The sequence below is a fragment of the Bos taurus genome, chromosome 5 (genome assembly GCF_002263795.3).
Source record: "Bos taurus isolate L1 Dominette 01449 registration number 42190680 breed Hereford chromosome 5, ARS-UCD2.0, whole genome shotgun sequence".
NCBI classification, from domain to species: domain Eukaryota; kingdom Metazoa; phylum Chordata; class Mammalia; order Artiodactyla; family Bovidae; genus Bos; species Bos taurus.
The window spans coordinates 95,701,123-95,725,905 of NC_037332.1; the positions used below are offsets into that span (position 1 = coordinate 95,701,123).

Here is a 24,783-nt window from a genome sequence, read left to right on the forward strand (position 1 = left end):
AGCCTTTATTAAGCTGAAGTTTGTTTCAATTTATTGAGTGCTTTTTTTTTTTATGAAATTATGTTACTTTTTTGTCAAATGCTTTTCTTCATCTATTGAGGTGATCAGATGGTTTTTATTTTTCATTCTATACATGGAGACATCCTGGCATTGCAAGATGTTTATTCTCATCATGGTGTGTGACCCTTTTAATGTGCTACAGATTTCAGTTTTCTAATATTTTGTTGAGAATTTTATCTGTGTGCTCTTGTAGCTCTCTGAGAATGTTTAGAACAACTACTTTGAATTCTTTGTTGGGAAGTTCCCAAATCTCCATTTATTTAGAACAACTGGAGGTTTACTGTATTCCTTTAATGGAAATATGTTTCTCGATTCTTTGTGATTCCCTATAACCTCGCACAGGTGTCTACACATTTGAAGAAACAGTCACCTCCTCTAGGTTTTACGGAGTAATTTTGGTAATCGAAGACTTTTATCTGTGGATTGGGGCACCCAGGAGTGTTCTGTGACTCAGGATCTAGAGGTGCAGGGTGCCAAGTGCAGGGGTATGTGGTGATATTGCACCCAGGTCAGGCCTCCCAGCTCAGGCCACTGAGTCCCATAGCACTGATGACTGTGTGGCCTTTGACAGACATTGTGGCTGTAAGGGCTGCTAAGTCCTCAGTGGCACATCCAGGTGCAGCACTAGGGACCATAGCAGGCAGTGGTAGCGGCCAAGATGGTGGTGTGCACACACTTGGCTGTTGGGACCAGTTATAGGTATCTGTGCTGTGGTGGGGGCCAACTGCAGACACACACGTAGTGTGTCTGTCAATGTGCTCTTCCAAGGCTGTGCAAATTCCACCCTCTACCCCCTGCCCCCAGCCTGTGCACTGCAGTGGAGGCTGGTGACAGGTGTTGGGTCAGTGATGTGCAAGTGCAAATCTGCACTATGAGTGAGAGTCACTCATGTCCAGGCTACTGTCTTGCACTGATGCAGTTGCAGAGGTCTGAGATGGCTACCGGTGATTCCCAGGAGTCAGTGGGTCCTAGGGTTAGAGAGTGGGCTGAGAGTTAGGCAGCTGATTTATCAAACATAAATACTTGGGAGACCAAAGCTGATATATCTGCAGGGAGTCTGCAGCAGTTCTGCTGACCATTGGTTACTTCTTCAGTGGCTAAGGCTGTCGAGTTTGTACAGCAAACCACTGTGTAATAGCTCCTGCTGCATGACTGCTATTGGTAGCCCCTGCTTTTTACCCCTGTTCCTAGCAGTCTAGAGACTGCTGAGGTTTGCTGGTTTGGATAGGGGTAAAACTAAGCTGGGAAATTCATTTGCTGCTGTCTAAGGCTGGAGAAGCTGAATTCTCATGTTGCTCTTCTTTCATGGTGAGAAAGAAAAGTTGGGAAAGTTACCTCTTAGCACTACACCATGCTTTCTCTGAGTGCCGAAGAATTGATGCTTTTGAACTGTGGTGTTGGAGAAGACTCTCGAGAGTCCCTTGGACTGCAAGGAGATCCAACCAGTCCATTCTGAAGGAGATCAGCCCTGGGATTTCTTTGGAAGGAATGATGCTGAAGCTGAAACTCCAGTACTTTGGCCACCTGATGCGAAGAGTTGACTCATTGGAAAAGACTCTGATGCTGGGAGGGATTGGGGGCAGGAGCAGAAGGGGATGACAGAGGATGAGATGGCTGAATGGCATCACTGACTCGATGGACGTGAGTCTGAGTGAACTCCGGGAGTTGGTTATGGACAGGGAGGCCTGTTGTGCTGCGATTCATGGTGTCCCAAAGAGTCGGACACGACTGAGCGACTGATCTGATCTGATCTGATCTGATGCTTTCTAGGGGGACAGGATGATGTAGGCAAAATGAAACTGTTTTTTGTTCTCTTCTTGAACTGTCATTCTCAGGTTTCTCTGTTCTACTGTGTTGCTAAAATTTCTCAAGTGGACTCTAGAGCTCTCCCAGATGTGTTTTTTGTTTGTTTGTTTGTTTGTGGATAACTAACTGCTGACCAAAGATGGGAAACAGAGGCTGGGGTCTCCTATTTTCCATTTTGGTGTCTTCACTTCAGAAATGCTTTAGTTTTATGGATTGTGTTCTTTCACATGCTTTTATAAATTTGTTCCTAGTTTAAGTTTTTTTGATGATTTTATAAATTTAAGTTATTAAAATTCATTTTTCTTAGTGTTTATTGTTGGTGTATATAAATATAATTATGTTTTCTTTATTGATCATGTATTTAGGGCTTACCTGGTGGCTCACTGGTAAAGAATCTACCTGCAATGCAGGGGAAGTGGGTCAATCCCTGGGTCTGGAAGATCCCCTGGAGTAGGAAATGTCAACCCACTCTAGTATTCTTGCCTGGGAAATCCCATGGACAGAGGAGCCTGGAGGGCTACAGTCAATGGGTTGCAAGAGTTGGACACGACTCAGTGACTAAACCACCATCACCACCATGTATTTAGTAACTTTGCTACATTCACAATTCAATAATCTATCTGTAGCTTATTTGAGTGTTCTAAATACACATCATATTATCTGCAAATAATAAATAATAAATTTCCTTTATTTATTTTTGCCTTGCTGCATTGTCTAAGACTGAAGTAGAATGTTCATTAGAAGTGATGAGAATAGGATTTATTGTCTTGTTACTAATCTCAGAGGGAAAGCATTTGGGATTTCATCATTAAATAAAATATCTGCTATAACCTGCTGCTACTGCTAAGTCACTTCAGTCGTGTCCGACTCTGTGCGACCCCATAAACAGCAGCACACCAGGCTCCCCCGTCCCTGGGATTCTCCAGGCAAGAATACTGGAGTGGGTTGCCATTTCCTTCTCCAATGCATAAAAGTGAAAAGTGAATGAAGTCGCTCAGTCATGTCCGACTCTTAGCGCCCCCATGGACTGCAGCTTACCAGGCTCCTCCGTCCATGGGATTTTCCAGGCAAGAGTACTATTATTGCCTGGAGAATTCCAAGGATGGAGGAGCCTCGTGGGCTACAGTCGATGGGGTTGCAAAGAGTCAGACATGACTGAGCGACTAACATTAGATCCTGGCTAGATGACACTAGATAACTTGTTTGGATACACTTTATTACATTAAGAAAACTCCCTTCTATTCTCCATTTACTGGGGCTTCCCTCATAGCTCAGTTGGTAAAGAATTGGCCTGCAATTCAGGAGACCCAGGTTTGATTCCAGGGTCAGGAAAATCCCCTGCAGAAGGGATAGGCTACCCACTCCAATATTCTTCTGTTTCTTTTGTGGCTCAGCTGGTAAAGAATCCACCTGCAATGTGGGAGACCTGGGTTCAATCCCTGGATTGGGAAGATCCCCTGGAGAAGGGAAAGGCTACCCACTCCAGTATTCTGGCCTGGAGAATTCCATGGATCCATGGGGTCTCAGAGAGTCAGACACGACTGAGCCACTTTCACTTTCATTCTCCATTTACTAAGAGCATATTTCTTAGAAATGTTGAAGTAAATACATTGCTTTATTTGTATCTATTGTAATTAGTATATAATATTATTTTCCTTATTAATGATAGTTGGTTTATTTAAAGAATTTTGCTTTAGCAACATTAGCCATTAAATTTTGGTGTTAATCAATATTATATATTGATTGATTATGTGTGTACATTTATGATTTCTCTTTCTTACAATGTCTTTTTTAAGTTTTGATATCAAGAACATATGGGCCCCAAATATGTTGAAAAGTATTTTCTGGAAAAAGTATGTGTAAATATGGCAACAGTTTTCTTATATAGTAATTTAACTTTACCTGCAAAATATCTGTTTCTAGGAAGAATTTAAGTTATAGACTAAAATTTTTAAAGAGCTATAGGATTTTCTCATATCATTCTGGGTAAGATATTTTTCCCCCTAGGAGTTGATTCATTTCATCAAAAATTTCAAATATTAGTATAAAGTTTTTCATGTCATCCTATTTTATTGTTTTTTTAATATTTGGGGATATAGTACAGTGCTCCTATTTTTATTATTATTGGTTATATATGACTTCTAACCATATATATGGTAATATATGACTTCTTTTAGACTTTTAGTCTTTAAGCATTTCATTTTTGATAACAGCTTTACTGAGACAGAATTCAGATACTGTAAAATTCACATACCACAAAATTGAAAAATGTACAATTCAGTGGGTTTTAGTATATTCACAGAGTTGTGCAACCATCACTGATATCTAATTCAGAATATTTTCATTACTCCAAATTAGTCCTGCTAATGCACCCATTAACAGAGACTCCATTTCTTCCTACCTAAGCCTTAAGCAACCACTAATCTACTTTGCATCCTTATGAATATGCTTATTCTAGACATTTCATTTAAATGGAATCCTGCTGGGTTCTCTCACTTAGCATACTGTTTTCAAGGTTTTTTCATGTTGTGGCATGTATCAGTACTTCATTGATTTTTTTACTGCCAAATAATACAGATGGTCCTCAATTTATACTGGTTTGACTTAATGATTTTTCAACTTTATAAGGGTGCAAAATGATATGTATTCAGTAGGAACCATACTTCATATTTTGAATTTTAATCTTTTCTCCAGGCTAGTGATACACAGTAAGTTGAGATATTCCTTCATGCTGCTGGGCAGCGGCAGCAAGCTATAGCCACACAATCACCAGGGTAAACAACTAATATACTTACAATCATTCTGTACCCATGCAACCATTCTGGTTTTGACTTTCAGTATGGGGTCAAATAAATCACATGCGATGTTTAGTGCTTTATTATAAAATAGGCTTGTGTTAGATGATTTTACCCAACTTTAGGCTAATGTGTTTTGAGCACACGTAATGTAGGCCAGGCTACGCTAGTTGCCCTAAATGCATTTTTAACTTACAATGGGTTTATCGGGATGTAACCCCATTTTTAAGTGGAGGAAGATCTGTACTCCATTACATAGATACTTCACATTTTGTTTTTTCATTCACCAGTTGACAGATATTTGGGTTTGTTTTCTACTTTTTGTCTATTATGCTCCTATGAACATTTGTATACAAGATTTGCCTATACATTTGTTTTCAATTCATTGTGTACATATCTAGGAGTGGAATACCTGGGTCATATGGTAACTCTAGGTTTAATATTCTGAAGCACTGTCAAATAGTTTTCCAAAGTGAATGCATAATTTGATAATTTCACCAGCATGCTTAACAGTCCCAATTTCTCCACATCCTCCCCAAATGGGTTATTGTCTATCTTTTTTGCTTTTGTCATCCTAGTGAGTAGGAATGAAGTAGTATCTCATTGTGGTTTTGCTTTACATTTCTCAAATAACTGGTGATGTTAAGCATCTTTTCATATAGTTATTGACTATTTTTATATCTTCTTTGGAGAAATGTTTATTCAGACCATTTTTCATTTTTTAATTTTTTTTTTATTATGGAGTTGTAGGAGTTTGTTAAATACTCTAGGTAGAAAGCTCTTATCAGATATATGATTTGTAAATATTCTCTCCTCATATGTTAATTGTTTTTCCACTTTCTTGATGGTGTACTTTGAAACATAAACCTTTTTAATTATGCAGTTTCATTTGTTTATATTTTCTTTAACACTTGGGTTTTTGGTATTATGTGTAAGAAACCATTATATCATCCGAAGTTACAAAGATTTACTCCTATTTTTTTCTAACAGTTTTACAGTTTTAACAGTTACATTTAGATCTATGACTCATTTTAATGTTTTTGTACATAGTGTGAGGGAGGGTTCCAACTTTATTCCTTTCCATGTCAGTATCCAGTTGTTCCAATATCATTCCCGGAAACGATTATTCCACAAGCCCCACTGAATTCTTAAACATCAGTGAGCACAGTGTATGGGATGATTTCTGTACTCTCAGTTCTGTTCCATTGATATCTTATTCTACCACTGCATTGTCTTTGTTCCCGTAGCCTTGTAATAAGTTTGAAATGAGACGTATGTGTTCTCCAACTTTGTCTTTTTTTTAAGATTGTCTTCTCCGGGTTCCTTGCCTGTGACTGGAACCTTGCATATGCATGGAATAGATAAACGTTACAATCAGTTTTTTGATTTCTGCGAAAAGCCAGCTGGGATTGTGATAGCAATTGCACTTCATCTGTACGTCAGTTTGGGTAGTATCAGTATCTTAGTAATAATGTTTTCCAGTCTGTGATTATGAATATCTTTCTATTTAATTAAAGCTTTCTTAACTTTTTTTCAACCATGTTTTATAGTTTTCAGTGTACACATTATGTAATTTTTTGGTTAAGTTTACTCTAAATTAGTTTACTCTTTTTGATGATATTGTAAGTGGATTTTTTCTTTTTTTTTTTTGGATTTTTTCTTAATTAAATTTCAGAGTGTTCATAGCTCAGTTCCTTGTGTGTGTTTGTTTGTTTTTAGTTTTTTTTCCAAACACCAACTTTTGGCCTTGATTCATTATTGTACATTTTAAATTTATTTCATTAATTTTTTTCTTCTCTCCTAACTGTTTCCCCTATTCTACTTTCTTTTAAGATTTAAATTTCAGCTGTCTTTCTAATTCTTGAAATGGATTCTCAGATCACTGATTTTCAGCATTTTTTCTTTCTTATATGCATTTAAAGATATAAATATCCTTTAAAGCATGGCTTAATTGCATCTTACAAGTTTCAAAGTGTAATATCTTAATGATTAGTAAGTTCAGATATTTTCTATTATGATTTTATTTACATACACTCTTAATTTATAAAGATATGATGATCTTTAGATATCTTTCTCTTGTCAGTTTATTGCTTAATTGCACTGTGGTATTAGATGTACTCTATATCAGTCTTTTGAAATTTTTTGATATTTATTTTATGGCCCAGCTTACAATCAATTTTTTGAAAATGTTTTATGCACAGTAGAAAGTAATATATATTCTATAGTTGTTGAATGCAGAGTTTTATATATGTCTAGTATGTCAAATTGGAGAAGGCAATGGCATCCCACTCCAGTACTCTTGCCTGGAAAATCCCATGGACAGAGGAGCCTGGTGGGCTGCAATCCATGGGGTCACTAAGAGTCGGGCACGACTGAGCGACTTCCCTTTCACTTTTCACTTTCATGCATTGGAGAAGGTAGTGGCAACCCACTCCAGTGTTCTTGCCTGGAGAATCCCAGGGACGGGGGAGCCTGGTGGACTGCCGTCTATGGGGTCGCACAGAGTCAGACACGACTGAAGCAACTTAGCAGTATGTCAAATTAATATTGTATGTCAAGTTAATATTATTGTTCAAGTCTTCTTCTATTCAGTTATTTTATTTTTGCCTGTGCTGGATCTTCAGTGCTTTTTGGGTGGGCTTTCTCAAGTTCTGGTGAGTGGGAGCCACTCTCTAGTTGCGGTGCATGGGCTTCCCATTGTGGTGGCTTCTCTTGTTGCTGAGCACAGGCTCTAGGTGTGTGAGCTTAGTAATGGTGGCTCACAGGTTTAGTTGCTCCACAGTATGTAGAATCTTCCTAGAATAGGAATAGAACCCCTGTCCCTTTCATTGGTAGGCAGATTCTTATTCTCTGCGCCACCAGGGAACTCCCAAATCTTCTATCCTTTGTGATAGTTTTCCTCTGCCTAATTTATGTGTTAATGAGAGAAGTAGTTAAAATTGCCCAGAATAGTTGTGGATTTATCTATTTCTCCTTAGAGTGCTATTTTAACTTTATGTACTTCAAGGATGTGTTATCAGGTGTTCACATATTTAAAATTTTCATCTTCCTAGTGGATTAAATCTTTTATCATTGCGAAAGTTTCCTGTTAATCTATAGTAAAGGTTTTCACATTTTATCTACTTTGTCTGGTGTTAATATAGTTATTGCTCTTTTTTTGTGTTTGTGTAGTATATTTATGTTACTTCCCTTTATTTTGACCTCTTTAGGAGAAGGCAATGGCACCCCACTCCAGTACTCTTGCCTGGAAAATCCCATGGATGGAGGAGCCTGGTGGGCTGCAGTCCATGGGGTCGCACAGAGTCGAACACGACTGAAGTGACTTAGCAGCAGTCCTGTTTCTGTTATCTGTTGATGACACCCAAACCTTAGTGGCTTAAAACAACAGTGTATTATTATCTTTCATGGTTCTGTGGGTTCATACGCCTCAGCTCAGTAGTTCTCTTCTGGAAGGGGGTCCCTTATGTAGTTTCAGTCTTATGGCAGCTGATGCTGGAATCATGTATGGACTTGATTTGACTGGACGGCCAAAATATCTTCTTTTCTCACTTATTTGGCATCTCAGCTGGAATGGTTGAAGTAGCTGAGGGATGATCAGTCATCACCCTTTCTTCACAGGACCTCTGTATATGGCTAGCTCAGGTTTTCTCACAGCACGTCAAGCTCAGAGTAGTTGGATTTCTTTCATGGTGACTGGCTTCCCCCAGGGGCTATGATCCAAGAGACTAAGGAAGAAGCTACAGATGTTTTGTGTCTTAGCTATGGAAGTCAGAGACATTCAATTACTGACAAAGATCTGGCTAGTCAAAGCTATGGTTTTTCCAGTAGTCATGTATGAATGTGAGAGTTGGACTATAAAGAAAGCTGAGTGCTGAAGAATTGATGCTTTTGAACTGTGGTGTTGGAGAAGACTCTTGAGAGTCCCTTGGACTACAAGGAGATCAAACCAGTCAATCCTAAAGGAAATCAACCCTGAAGATTCATTAGAAGGGCTGATGCTGAAGCTGAAGCTCCAATACTTTGGCCACCTGATGCAAAGAACTGACTCATTGGAAAAGACCCTGATTCTGGGAAAGACTGAAGGCAGGAGGAGAAGGGGACAACGGAGGATGAGATGGTTGGATGGCATCACTGACTCGATGGACATGAGTTTGAGCAAGCTCTGGGAGTTGGTGATGGACAGGGAAGCCTGGAGTGCGACAGTCCATGGGGTTGCAAAGAGTCGGACACAACTGAGTGACTGAACTGAACTGCACTGAACTAATGGAAGTCATGTAGCACCACTCTACTGTATTCTGTTTGTTCAGAGTTAGAGGGTTGACTCAGATTCAAGGAGGATGAGACTATACAAGAGTGTAAATACTGGGGAGTATGATTCACTAAAGGCTATTTTTGAAAACTTAAGTTACCACAATTTGCTCTCTGGCCTGGAATGGTTTCTATCTCTTCCACATGAATCTATCCATCAAGGTCCCTGAAGTCTCATTCTACTGTGGCGTTAAGCTCCTTCCTGAAGTCAAGGATCTCGTTATATGAATTATGTCCAGGTACAGATGAGGCTTTTTGGCTGTATCACTTGGGCACAGTTCCTTTCAATCTATATTTCTCAAAGCATGGTAATTTTAGAATATTTGTACTTCTTGCATGGTGACTATCTTTCCCCAAGGCATATTTTCTAAGAAATTAAGTACATGATACAAGGCTTATTTTGACTTAGACTTGGAAGTCACAAAGCAGCACTTATATTTTATTAGTGCAAAGCAAGCCACAAATTCATCCCAGATTCAAGGGGAGGAGAGTACAAAAGGGTATGAATATTGGAAGGTGGGCTCACTGGGGAGAGGACACATGTAACCTTATATTTCCCATGTGTTAGTTGTAAGTAGTGTATAGTTTCTATCTTTAAATCTATCCTAAAAATATATTTTTGAAAAAATTAAAACATTTAGATCATTTACATTAAATCTAAGTGACGGTATGCATTGAGTTTTATTATTCTATCTCACTACTTTTTTCTATTTATTTCACTTATCCTATATTCTCTTTTCTTTCCTTTCTTGACTCCTTTTGTATTGAATAACTTTTCTTATTTTGCCTCCCCTCTCCCTATGAGCTTGGTTACATTTTTACTATTTCTGAGTAGTTATTAATGGGTTATTAATGAGCATCTGAATTCTTGAAGGGTGATTCTTCTGGCTATAAATCTTTGGTTACTATTTATTTCTTTCAGCACTTTGAAAATGTAACTCCTTCATCTTTTACTTTCTATTATCTCTGTTGGGAAGTCATATACCAAATTGTTACTCCTTTGAAGATAGTCTTATTTCTTCGGCTGCTTTTAAGACTTTATGTTTTCAGCAATTTTGTTTTTAATGTTTTTTTTTTTAATTTCTACCAATATTATTCAAATCCAGTTTCTGCTTCATTGTCTTGATCATAAAGACACATGTCTTGAACACGGACATATGTTTTCTTCTAGGACTAACAGTATAGAGATGTGTACTGTGGTAGACATTTTTCTTTATTAGTATCTAGAGAGGAAACCAGCGCAATATTGTCAAGCAATTATCCTTCAATTAAAAATAAATAAACTTTTAAAAAACCTAAAAAAAATGTTATTCTTATTTTTAAAGACTATATAGTAATTTAGTTGCATGAGTTATTGTAATTTATTTAAATAGCTCTCTATGACTAAAATTTATAATCAATATCATATCTCTATTTCTTTGGATTTATTCTTCCTTTGCCTTTCTTTCTTTGCTTCTCCTTGATAGTTCATGCCCATTATTTATTTTTTTTTAGGCTGTGCTGGGCCTTCATTGCTGTAAGAGCTTTCCTTTAGCTGTGACTAGCAGGGGCTACTCTTCCTTGCACTACATGGGCTACTTGTTGCGGTGGCTTCTCTTATCATGGAGAACTGGCTTTAGGTGTGAGACTTCAGTAGTTGAGGCCCCCAGGCTCTAGAGGGTAGGCTCAATAGTTGTTGTGCTGGGATTACTTGCCCTGTGGCATGTGGGATCTTCCCAGAACAAATGGAACCCCTGTCTGTTGCATCGGCAGGCAGATTCTTTACCACTGAGCCACCAGAGATGCCCTCATGCCCGTTTTTTTTTTTTTTTTTTTATGAGTAAACTTAAATATAAGTTCTTCAGTTCGGTTCAGTCGCTCAATTGTGTCTGACTCTTTGTGACCCCATGAATTGCAGCACTCCAGGCCTCCCTGTCCATCACCAGCTCTCGGAGTTCACTCAAACTCACATCCATCAAGTTCGTGATGCCATCCAGTCATCTCATCCTCTGTCGTCCCCTTCTCCTCCTGCCCTCAATCACACCCAGCATCAGAGTCTTTTCCAATGAGTCAGCTCTTCGCGTGAGGTGCCAAAGTACTGGAGTTTCAGGTTTAGCATCATTCCTTCCAAAGAAATCCCAGGGCTGATCTCCTTCAGAATGGACTAGTTGGATCTCCTTGCAGTCCAGGGGACTCTCAAGAGTCTTCTCCAACACCACAGTTCAAAAGCAACAATTCTTCGGCATTCAGCTTTCTTCACAGTCCAACTCTCACATCCATACATGACCACTGGAAAAACAATGGCCTTGACTAGATGGACCTTTGTTGGCAAAGTAATGTCTCTGCTTTTGAATATGCTATCTAGGTTGGTCATAACTTTGCTTCCAAAGAGTAAGCGTCTTTTAAGTTCATGGCTGCAGTCACCATCTGCAGTGATTTTGGAGCCCCCAAAAATAAAGTCTGATACTGTTTCCACTGTTTCCCATTTATTTCCCATGAAGTGATGGGACCAGATGCCATGATCTTCGTTTTCTGAATGTTGAGCTTTAAGCCAACTTTTTCACTCTCCTCTTTCACTTTCATCAAGAGGCTTTTTAGTTCCTCTTCACTTTCTGCCATAAGGGTGGTGTCATCTGCATATCTGAGGTTATTGAGATTTCTCCCAGCAATCTTGATTCCAGCTTGTGCTTCTTCTAGCCCAGCATTTCTCATGATGTACTCTGCATATAAGTTAAATAAGCAGGGTGACAATATACAGCTTTGACATACTCCTTTTCCTATTTGGAACCAGTCTGTTGTTTCATGCCCAGTTCTAACTGTTGCTTCCTGACCTGCATATAGGTTTCTCAAGAGGCAGGTCAGGTGGTCTGGTATTCCCATCTCTTTCAGAATTTTCCACAGTTGATTGTGATCCACACAGTCAAAAGCTTTGGCATAGTCAATAAAGCAGAAACAGATGTTTTTCTGGAACTCTCTTGCTTTTTCGGTGATCTAGCAGATGTTGGCAATTTGATCTCTGGTTCCTCTGCCTTTTCTAGAACAAGCTTAAACATCAGGAAGTTCATGTGCACATATTGCTGAAGCCTGGCTTGGAGAATTTTCAGCATTACTTTACTAGTGTGTGAGATGAGTGCAATTGTGCGGTAGTTTGAGCATTCTTTGGCACTGCCTTTCTTTGGGATTGGAATGAAAACTGACCTTTTCCAGTCCTGTGGCCACTGCTGAGTTTTCCAAATTTGCTGGCATATTGCGTGCAGCACTTTCACAGCATCATCTTTCAGGATTTGAAATAGCTCAACTGGAATTCCATCACCTCCACTAGCTTTGTTCGTAGTGATGCTTTCTTTTTTTTTTTTTTTTTTAATCTTGTAATGTCTGATTCTTTTTTTTTAATTTAATTTTATTTTTAAACTTTACAATACTGTATTAGTTTTGCCAAACATCAAAATGAATCCGCCACAGGTATACCCGTGCTCCCCATCCTGAGCCCTCCTCCCTCCTCCCTCCTCCCTCCCCATACCCTCTCTCTGGGTCGTCCCAGTGCACCAGCCCCAAGCATCCAGTATCGTGCATTGAACTTGGACTGGCGACTCGTTTCATACATGATATTATACATGTTTCAATGCCATTCTCCCAAATCTCCCCACCGTCTCCCTCTCCCTCTCCCTCTCCCACAGAGTCCATAAGACTGATCTATACATCAGTGTCTCTTTTGCTGTCTCGTACACAGGGTTGCTTTCTAAGGCCCACTTGACTTCACATTCCAGGATGTCTGGCTCTAGGTCAATGATCACACCATCGTGATTATCTGGGTTGTGAAGCTCTATTTTGTACAGTTCTTCTGTGTATTCTTGCCACCTCTTCTTAATATCTTCTGCTTCTGTTAGGTCCATACCATTTCTGTCCTTTATTGAGACCATCTTTGCATGAAATATTCCCTTGGTATCTCTAATTTTCTTGAAGAGATCTCTAGTCTTTCCCATTCTGTTGTTTCCCTCTATTTCTTTGCACTGATCGCTGAGGAAGGCTTTCTTATCTCTCCTTGGTATTCTTTGGAACTCTGCATTCAGATGCTTATTTCTTTCCTTTTCTCCTTTGCTTTTTGCTTCTCTTCTTTTCACAGCTATTTGTAAGGCCTCCCCAGACAGCCATTTTGCTTTTTTGCATTTCTTTTCCATGGGGATGGTCTTGATCCCTGTCTCCTGTACAATGTCATGAACCTCCGTCCATAGTTCATCAGGCACTCTATCTATCAGATCTAGTCCCTTAAATCTATTTCTCACTTCCACTGTATAATCATAAGGAATTTGGTTTAGGTCATACCTGAATAGTCTAGTGGTTTTCCCTACTTTCTTCAATTTCAGTCTGAATTTGGCAATAAGGAGTTCATGATCTGAGCTACAGTCAGCTTCTGGTCTTGTTTTTGCTATATATAGAGCTTCTCTATCTATGGCTGCAAAGAATATAATCAGTCTGATTTCGGTGTTGACCATCTGGTGATGTCCATGTGTAGAGTCTTCTCTTGTGTTGTTGGAAGAGGGTGTTTGCTATGACCAGTGCGTTCTTTTGGCAAAACTCTATTAGTCTTTGCCCTGCTTCATTCTGTACTCCAAGGCCAAATTTGCCTGTTACTCCAGGTATTTCTTGACTTCCTACTTTTGCCTTCCAGTCCTCTATAATGAAAAGGACATCTTTTTTGGGTGTTAGTTCTAAAAGGTCTTGTAGGTCTTCATAGAACCATTCAACTTCAGCTTCTTCAGCATTACTGGTTGGGGCATAGACTTGGATTACTGTGATATTGAATGGTTTGCCTTGAAAATGAACAGAGATCATTCTGTTGTTTTTCGATTGCATCGAAGTACTGCATTTCGGACTCTTTTGTTGACCATGATGGCTACTCCATTTCTTCTGAGGGATTCCTGCCCAGAGTAGTAGATATACTGGTCATGTGAGTTAAATTCACCAATTCCAGTCCATTTTTGTTCGCTGATTGCTAGAATGTCAACATTCACTCTTGCCATCTCCTGTTTGACCACTTCCAATTTGCCTTGTATTCATGGACCTGACATTCCAGGTTCCTGTGCAATATTGCTTTTTACAGCATGGGACCTTGCTTCTATCATCAGTAACATCCACAACTGGGTATTGTTTTTACTTTGGCTGCATCCCTTCATTCTTTCTGGAGTTATTTCTCCACTCATCTCCAGTAGCATATTGGGCACCTACTGACCTGGGGAGTTCCTCTTTCAGTATCCTATCATTTTGCCTTTTCATACTGTTCATGGGGTTCTCAATGCAAGAATACTGAGGTGGTTTGCCATTCCCTTCTCCAGTGGGCCACATTCTGTCAGACCTCTCTCTACCATGACCCGTCAAAAATGTTGACTCATTGGAAAAGACTCTCATGCTGGGAGGGATTGGGGGCAGGATGAGAAGGGGATGACAGAGGATGAGATGGCTGGATGGCATCACCGACTCAATGGACGTGAGTTTGAGTGAACTCCGGGTGTCGGTGATGGACAGGATGGCCTGGCATGCTGCAATTCATGGGGTCTAAAAGAGTTGGACAGGACTGAATGACTGAGCTGAACTGAACTGAAACTTAAATATAAAGCCCTACAAAACTCTCTCAGAAAGGAGAGGAAGATCATGGTATAAGAATGGCACCTACAGGAAACATGGTAGGAACTGAAGGCCATTGTAACTAAAAGGAAGCCCAAGATTGACCACGTATAACTATGAAATGCCTCCAGGGAGGACTAAGAATGCCTTCCCAAGAATCCAATAGATTGTACTGGGGTATGAAGGGAACTGCTGAGGATTGTCATCTTTAATACTCATATGAGTCATCCCTTTCCCCTCATGCTTCTCAATTCCTATAATAGGACAACTCTACAATCTGAGCAGGCATGGTAAAAATAATGGGCTTCCCAGGTGGTGCTAGTGGTAAAGAACCTGCTTGCCAATGCAGGAGACATAAGAGACATGGGTTCAGTTCCTGGGTCTGGAAGATCCCCTGGAGAAAGGCATGGCAATCCACTCCAGTGTTCTTGCCTGGAGAATCCCATGGACAGAAGAGCTTGGAGGGCTACAGTCCATAGGGTTGCAAAGAGTTGAACACAACTGAAGTGACTTAGCATGCATGCTTGGTAAAATAATAGTTAAAACATTATGGTTTAATATAATAAAATAATAATAATAAATAAATAAAATAATAGTTAAAACAATAATGGTTAAAACATTACTCCTTTGTGGGCACTGTTCACCCTTATGCTCAGATGACTAAAAACATGTACCTAGAAATATATCAAAACAAAACAGATTTCTTCTTGTAGATGAAATAGCTGAAATTTTGGCCTCTTTACTGATTGCAGGTCATATATTTGGCTTGGGAAAAAACCACAATAAACAGTTCCAATTAAAAGTTACAGAAGCTACGGTTTTCTTCTGGATTTCTAAATGCTCATGGAGAGTCAACTTCCATGATGCATAGCAGACAGCACATACTCGAGAGTCATTCCTACAGGAATTATTTATATGAGCAAAACAAGATTTTGTTTCTCATTACACAAACATTACCTGAATTTATCTAATCAACACACTAGTTTTAAAAAAATAATCTGTAACTAAAAGCATCATCTTGTTTGTTGGATGCCATTCTCATTGGAATCATATCCAAAGCATCTAGAAATAACTCAAAACTAGAAAGTGGCTATTTGCTAAGGCTGCCTATGATTCTTGCTATAAAATAGTTGCCAGTCTGATTTGAACGTCTAAAAAGAATGAGAATTATAGGGTTCTTCTAGATTTCTAAAGAACTTGCCAGAAGGAGGCAGAGGGCCAAGAAATCCACCTGTGTGCTTGGTGGCAGCTTGTGAAAGGGCAAGGCTGAGATTTTCTGGATGTTCTGTCCAATGACATGGTGCAGAGAATACACAGGAAGATGGTGGAACAGTCTATGGTGTCAGCCTCCAACAGACTCCCTTGAGGTAGTCCTCAGATGAAGGAAAGCAGAGTCGGAGGAGACCCATGTCACCATTCTACCATCAAATATGGACTTGAAGATTCCCACTTGAGCAGTAAAACAAACGCCAATTGCAAACAAGGATTTCATTCAAGCCATCTTTGCGGGAGACCTAGGTTCAATCCCTGGGTTGGGAAGATCCCCTGGTGGAGGGCATGGCAACCCACTCCAGTATTCTTGCTTGGAGAATCCTCATGGACAGAGGAGCCCAGCAGGCTGCAGTCCATGGGCTCTCAAAGAGTTGGACACGACTGAGGAACTAAGCACAGCACAGCACATCTGTTGTTATTCTTCAATTTTTCTTCTTGCCTATTTTCTAGTTTTTGGTGGTCAACCAGCTGATTTTTAATGTTTCCTTCTTCTTTTTAATTTTTTACCCAGTTTTTCCATTTCTGCCTTCAGTCTCTTGTCCTTGTCTATCCTGTAGACCAGAACCCAGGTTACTCTGGCGTGTGTGTGGGTGCTAAGTCACTTCAGTCATGTCCAGTTCTTCATGACCTTATAGACTGTAGCCAGCCAGGCTCCTCTGTCTATAGGATTCTCCAGGCAAGAATACTGGAGTGGCTTGCCAAGGCCTCCTCCAAGGGATCTTCCTGACCCAGGGATAGAACCCGCATCTCCTGTGGCTCCTGCATTGCAGGTGGATTCTTCACTGCTGAGCCACCAGGGAAACCTGAGAATAAGAGGCAGGAGAAGACAAAGATGATGAGCAGTGTGTCCATGAGCTGGGTGCTCATCTGAGACTTCTGTCTGTACACTCCCACCCAACCTGGGGAGGGGAGGAAGCTCTTGAGAGCCAGGAAAAGAGAAGCAAAGCCGACTTCCAGATTTCAGGACCACTTAATTGTCAAACTTGCCTGGCTGCATCAAAACCAAGTACAAATCTTAAATCCAATTAGTAAACAGTGCTGGTAGACTGTGACATCCTGCTCCCAAACAACCCTTAGACCTACGATTTATCTTTCCTTAATATATTACATAGTGTAGGCGAGAGGTTACTATTATGGGCCAGAATGCTCTGGAAATAAGCATCCCAGAACAGCTAAGATTGTTGCTAAATAACTGATGAGAAGGATAATGTCAGGATGCTTCTCAGTTTTCAGAGCACCAAAGATTCTTTTAAACGCTATACAGGTGAAACATCATTTTTTAACTGGGCTGAACACAAGTTTCCCTGCAAATAAACCCAGATAGATTTTGAATCATATTTTTGGGAAGTAACTACTTATTCTGGAAATCACAGCTAGTCATTGTCCATCCTCAAACTAAGATGGCTTAATCTCATCTGGCTTCTCTGAAGGCTATTAATGTATTATTAATTATTTCCAATTCCCAAACCCCATACAGTGTTTATAAAGCTCTCGGGCCCTGTAACATCTCTGAATCACCTTATACTCATGCTATATGTATACTTATATAGTTTATCTAAATAACCTGGAACCTGCCCCTGCACTTAAGAGTCTCTTTGCCAAAAATGTTTTCTCGTTATCTCCGCCTTTTAACTTTTTTCTGTCCTTTGAGGTATGACACCAAATACCTCTTCCTTAACACAGTCTTTCCCAAACCCCAGTCTTCCCTTTCTAACCTTTTTTTTTTTTTGACCATACTGTGTGGCATGTGAGATCTTAGTTCCCTGACCATGGGTCAAACTCAAGCCTCCTGCATTGGAAGGCGAAGTCTTAACCACTGGACTACCAGGAAAGTTCACTTTCCTAACTTTCTTTTGAATTCATTGTCATTTATTGAAAAGAACATTAGGGATGTGTAAGAATGCTTTTGATTCTGTCACCATATGACTTTCAACAAGTTACTCAACTTACCTGAGCCTCAGTTTCTCTCATCGTACGAGTCTTAAACAATATTACAAATTGTAACAAATATTTAAAAATCTACTCTATATAAGTAAGATTTTCCACTCCTCATTTCTACTTCTGTTAAGAATTTTCTTCAAACATAGGAAATCTGTGTTTCGGTGGTAGGATTACGAGCCTTTGCAGTTAGATCCAGCTCTGCGTTATTAATAAAGCTCATCAGTAAGCCTGCATCTTACAATTTGCCCTTTCTCCATCCTCCCACCACTTGATTTTAGCCATGCAAATTTTGTTTTGTCTTTGTGTGTGCGTGTGTGGGGGTGGCGGTGTGTTGTTGTTTGTTTTTTAGTTTCTCTGCATCTTGCCCCTACTTTTCCTCTACTTCTCTGCACAATCTCCTCAATTACTCCAGCTTTCCTTAGCTAACTCTTATTCAGCTAAAATGTCGTGGCCATGATGGTCTCCTCTGACCACCTGCAAGTTTGGGTGCCTTAGATTTACTTACTATTTCATTTGTCACACTTGTACTTTAACAAACATTGTCTGCCAGAAGAGCCCGATAGCTCTGTGGTTAAGAACTCGGGCTCTAGAGACAACCAAACCAGATTTGAATGTTGCCTATTACAGCTAGTATGTGAGTCGTTCAGTTGTGCCTGACACTTTGTGACCCCATGGACTGGGGCCCCCCAGGCTCCTCTGTCCATGGAATTCTCCAGGCAAGAATTACAACTAAGAAGTCCACTATTTCACTTCTCAGCTGGAATAGCCCAGGCAGCTCTCATCACCTCTGTAAGCAAAAAACTGTTGTAACTCACTTGGCATGTACACTGGACACATGTCATATATTTTTAATATTATTAGTCAGCAGTGGTTTTATCACTGACTGTTATGTCCTTGGTTCCTTCCAGAATACTTGCCAAGTTATAAATAGTTATTGAATAAGTGAACAGAGTATATGAGAAGATTAAAACATTTTTTTGTGATAAAAAAGTTTGCTTCAGATCCTTAATGATAATTCATTTTTATTAACATTTTTAAAAGATATTTCTTTTTTAAAAAATAATTTTAATTATTTTCTGAATTTATTTATTAGCTGTGCTAGGTCTTCACTACTTTTGAGGGGTTTTCTCTAGTTGCAGTGACTAGGGCCTACTCTTTAGTTGTGATGCGAGGGCTTCTCCTGCTGCTGAGCTCAGGCTCTAGGGCACTCAGGCTTCAGTAGCTGCAGCTCATTGCCTCAGTAGTTGTGGTTTCTGGGCTCTAGAGCACAGGCTCAATAGCTGTGACACACAGGCTTAGTTGCTCCACAGCATATGGGATCTTACCAGATCAGGGATCAAACCCATGTCTTATGCATTGGCAGGCAGATTCTTTATAACTGAGCCACCAAGGAAGCCCTGTCTTATTATCTTTACCAGCTGCCTACCAGTCCCTTGTACGGAGAGACATAATGTATTTAGCCTCTCCGCTATTCCTGGCTATTTATGCAGTTTCTAGTTTTCTTCTCTTTCAAATAATGCCACTGCGACATTCATTTATATTTATCTTTGTGTGCTCTGAGTCTCAGTTTCTTTATGCCAGATACGGAAGTGCCACTGCCTATCTCAAAGAGTTGTTGTGAGAATCAAATGATATAATGAGTGTGAATATGCTTGGTAAGCTGCTAAAGACTATAGAAATAACTTCTCAGCATTTGCCTTGTACTGAATTGCAGTGGACTTTGGAGCATACATGTTTAGCTTTCCTATTGCATTAAAAAAAATTCTTTGTGCGGACGTATTTTTCTCACACAGCTTTGTAATCATCTCTATCAAGTTCTATTACCGTACTTTGCCATTAAATGACTTTAAATAGATATTAGTTGAATAAGAGAATGAAAATTTGTCCATATCTTCCATCGTTCTCTCATTCCTCTTTTAGACACAGTTCATTAATTATGTTTATCTTAGTTCTCTTTAGCAATTCACTTATTTTTAAAAACTAATTTCCTAAAATCATTGATCTTCAAGTTTTCATGCATATTTTTTAAAAAGATTTATTTAGCAAACTAGTACAGCCACTATGGAGAACAGTGTGGAGATTCCTTAAAAAACTGGAAATAGAACTGCCTTATGATCCAGCAATCCCACTGCTGGGCATACACACTGAGGAAACCAGAAGGGAAAGAGACACGTGTACCCCAATGTTCATCGCAGCACTGTTTATAACAGCCAGGACATGGAAGCAACCTAGATGCCCATCAGCAGATGAATGGATAAGAAAGCTGTGGTACATATACACAATGGAGTATTACTCAGCCATTAAAAAGAATACATTTGAATCAGTTCTAATGAGATGGATAAAACTGGAACCTATTATACAGAGTGAAGTAAGCCAGAAAGAAAAACACCAATACAGTATACTAACACATATATATGGAATTTAGAAAGATGGTAACAATAACCCTGTGTACAAGACAGCAAAAGAGACACCGATGTATAGATCATTCTTATGGACTCTGTGGGAGAGGGAGAGGGTGGGGAGATTTGGGAGAATAGCATTGAAACATGTATAATATCATGTATGAAACGAGTCGCCAGTCCAGGTTCGATGCACAATACTGGATGCTTGGGGCTGGTGCACTGGGACGACCCAGAGGGAGGGTGGGGGGGGGGAGGAGGGAGGAGGGTTCAGGATGGGGAACGCGGGTATACCTGTGGCGGATTCATTTCGATATTTGGCAAAACTAATACAATATTGTAAAGTTTAAAAATAAAATAAAATTAAAAAAAAAAGATTTATTTATTTAATTAATTTTTGGCTGCACTGAGTGTTCATTGCTGTGCAATGAAGCTGTGGCAAGTGGGGGCTACTATAATTTCAATGCATGGGCTTCTTATTGCGGTAGCTTCTCTTGTTGCAGAGTAAGGGCTCTAGGGTGTGGGGGCTCCAGTAGTTCTGTGAGTGGCTCAGTAGCTGTGGCACATGGGCTTTGTTGCTCCACAGCATTTGAAATCTTCCAGGACCAGGGGCCAAACTTGTGTTCCCCTGCATTGGCAGGCAGATTCTTAACCACCAGACCCCCAGGGAAGCCCATCACATGTATTTTTGCTAAGTTTCCTGGTGATTCAGATGATTACCCAGACCCAGGAACTCCTGCTCTAATGCACTGTCCCAGGCACTGGCACTGGCATTTTTTCTACCCTATCACAGATTGGAGGTCGTCTGACTTTTGCCTCACTCCTCCAGGATTCTCATGGGTGCAAATGACAGAAAAGTCAACCTAAATTAGCTGAAGCATAAAGGTGGGTTCACATGGCTGAGAAATCAGAGGTAGCACAAGCTTGGTCTAATGGCTTCAATGATGTCACCAAGGCAATCACATTGCTCTGCCTTCCTAGGTAAAAGCTTCATGTTTAGAGGGCCCTAACCACTCTGGGTTTTCCTCCCAGCTTGCAAAATGGCATCACAGTTGTAAATCTTGCATCTTTAAACTATACATTCTAGAGAAAAATATCTCTTTAAGTAACTCTTGAAGAAGAGAGAGGAATTCTTTTCTTCCCATAAGTTCCAACATAGCATCTTACTGACTCTGATTCCTAGTCAGGTTACAATGGCCAGAGGAATGGGGTTAGGATGATTGGCTTAATCTGACTGGCTTAAGTAACACCAGCTCTTGGTTTAAGTTAAGTCGCTCAGTCAGTCGTGTCCAACTCTTTGTGACCCCATGGACTGTAGCCCACCAGACTCCTCCGTCCATGGGATTCTCCAGGCAAGAATACTGGAGTGGGTTGCCATTTCCTTCTCTAGGGGATCTTCCTGACCCAGGGATCGAATCCAGGTCTCCCGCATTGCAGGCAGACGCTTTAACCTCTGAGCCACCAGGGAAGCCTAGCTCTTAGTTTGGGAGGATCTAATTCTTCCAAACTCTGAATGAGAAATGTTTTTTTCAGAAGAATTTCAGAACACTCTTAGGAAATGGAAAGGACACTGGGCAGCCAAACGATACTGCATGTTTTATATAGGAGCCTCCTATGTTTCAGTTTCATTTCACATATCTAATGAAAGCATCTTATTTCAATTTATTTTTCTGCATCAATACCAAATCCACTTGATAGAAGCCTGCTCAATGGTAGTTCTGTTTAATGAAAATGTTTTCCTAAGAATCAAGTAATATCCTTTCAGATACAGGTGAATTGCAATTAATCATTTAAAAAAGAAGCAAATCTCTTTAACCATCACCACTGAGAATCTTACCATTACCCAACTTTACTTTAAATACAAAGTGACAATACCAACTTCTTTACCCAAAGGCAGATTTAACATATGGTTGCAGGTGGGTTCTCACTTTTAAATTGAATTTAATTATAATGATTTGCCTGGGCAACAATTATCCTAAACTGAATAGGAAGAGGATAGCACGTTTCCTTAAAATTCAGACTCAGTTGGGCGACTGAAAACAGCTGCCATGGATGGGGTCAAACAAAACAAAACAAAACAAAACATGGACTTAAGAAAGGCCAAGGGCCAGTAAGAAATGAGTATATTCTCTTATTCCTTGGTTCTCTTACCACTGCCTTTTTAAAAAAATTAAAAACAAAAAATAGACAAGCAGCAGCAGAAATTTGCAGGGATAGCATAACCAATTCTACTTTCTAAGTAGTTCTCCTGCCTGAGGCAGAAGGAGAGTGAGCTATCCACAGGAATATTGATACAAATAAAGGCATGGGGGGGGGTGGTGTTAAGGATCACACTCTCTGTTTTTCCCTCTTTGCTCTATTTTTGTTGTTCACTATATCATCTACAGTGACAGTCCAACTCCCCCTCTTTATAAACAAAAAATGTCTTTTGATCTAGCAAAGAACAGGCAAATATGGGTAAGTCAGCTCTTCTCGACCATGTTCATAGAACCATACCAAACAGTGGTCCTTGCTTCTAATAGGATATGGGCTAAATGCTTCCAGGTAATTGTTCTCTGGTTACTGAGCAACCATAAAATCTTTCCCTGTCTTCTCCCCCCAAACCAATCCCCTTGCACAATACCTAGTGGAAAAATAGTATAGAAAGTTTACTTGAATTTATCAGGATAACATTTTATGGCTCAGAGGTCAATCTGAGATAGAAATACAAGATTCTTTGGACTTGATCTTCGATTTTAATTTTAGACCTGTATAAGCTTTGCAATCATGTTCATACCAATGGGAAGCTAAAGCTTTAAAATATGTGCCAATATTTTAGGTCCATCTAAAATGCTACATTTGATCTACTGCAAAGAGATCAAACCAGTTAATCTTAAAGGAAATCAACTCTGAATATTCATTGGAAGGACTGTTGCCGAAGTTAAAGCTCCAATACTATGGCCACCTGATCCAAAGAGCCAACTCATTGGAAGAAACCCTGATGCTGGGAAAGATTGAGGGCAAAATGAGAAGGGAGAGGCAGAGGATGAGATGGTTGCATGGCATCACAGACTCAATGGACATGAATTTGAGCAAACTCTTGGAGATAGCAAAGGACAAGGGAGCTTGGTGTGCTGCAGTCCTTGGGGTCCCAAAGCGTCGGACCTGACTGAGCAACTGAACAACAGTAACGAGATGCTACTTGTGGGGGGAAACTTAAGCATACTCACAGTCAAGTGTTTTATGTGTTGACACTGAATACTTTTAATAAAAGAACACAATGACTTCTGTGTTATGGTTATAGAGGACATCTGTTGATTGTAGGCCTTCTTTCCCCCTTCTTTTGGAAATAATTCCTTGAATTTCTGTTCTCTTCCTCTCACAGCCATTATGGAAGGCAGGCATGTAATTCAACTTGGCCAAAGGACACACTCAAATTCATAGGAATGTGATCAAGAATGAGTCCTTGAAACAAGTCAGGTCAATCAGAGTGGAGCCCAGAACATTTATCCTTCAAACTCTCCTCCAGCTCCACAGAGTGTAGGATTCCACAAAGTGCTGATCATCCTTTCTGCCACCAAATGGACACCAACAAGGAAAGCAATATGAAGGAAGGAGGAATGCAGTGTGGCGAGAGAACAGGCTCTGGTGATGGAGCTTGGCTCTTGGGCTAGTCTGTGCCAGAGGCCAGCTCTAGGCCTGTTACTTAACTAACAAGGGCCCTTTTTATCCAAGCTAGTTTGAGTTGGCTCTTGTCTCATTTGGAACTGAAAAACTCTTGAACGTGAAAGTGTTAGTCACTCAGTCACGTTTGACTCTTTGTGACCCCTTGGACTGTAGCCTGTCAGACTCCTCTTTCCATGGGATTCTCCTGGCAAGAATACTGGAGTGGTAGCCATTTTCTTCTCCAGGGACTCTTCCTGACTGAGGAATCAAACCTGGGTCTCCTGCATTGCAGGCAGATTCTTTACTATCTGAGCCACCAGGGAAGCAAAAAACTCTTAAAATGATACAAATGTATTCTAGCCAAGTTATCTGTACAAGACTCTTCCTTAAAGACAAAACTATTGTCCCATTAACTCCCGCGACCGGCGCACTTAGGCGCGGGCGGCTGCGACCAGAGAACTTAGGTGTGGCCGAGAGGAGTTACCCAACGTCTGAGGTCAGGGGCAGTGGTGGAGAGTGCCAGGCTGCGACGGCGCAGGAACGGCCGAGAAGAGCTACCCTGTGTCTGAGGTCAGGGGCGGCGGCCGGGAGGAGCTGTCCCACACCCGAGGCCAGGGATGGTGGCTGGGAGGAGCAACCCCACGTCCAAGGAGTGGTGGCTGCTCGGGCACAGGAGGGCCTAGAGGAGCTATTCCACGTTGAATTTCAGGAAGGGCAGCGGTGAGAAGATACCCCTCGTCCAAAGTAAGGAGCAGTGGCTGCACTTTGCTGGAGCAGCCACGAAGAGATACCCCACGCCCAAGGTAAGAGAAGACCAAGTAAGACAGTAGGTATTGCAAGAGGGCATCAGAGGGCAGACATACTAAAACCATACTCACAGAAAACTAGTCAATCTAATCACACTAGGACCACAGCCTTGTCTAACTCAATGAAACTAAGCCATGCCTGTGGGGCCA

At 40.4% G+C, this 24,783-nt stretch overlaps 1 pseudogene; it reads right to left on the reverse strand.

The window, feature by feature from the left end:
- Positions 1-15,721: 15,721 nt before the first annotated feature.
- On the reverse strand, positions 15,722-17,813 carry LOC100139060 (calcium load-activated calcium channel-like; annotated as a pseudogene).
- Between the last annotated feature and the right edge of the window lie 6,970 nt (positions 17,814-24,783).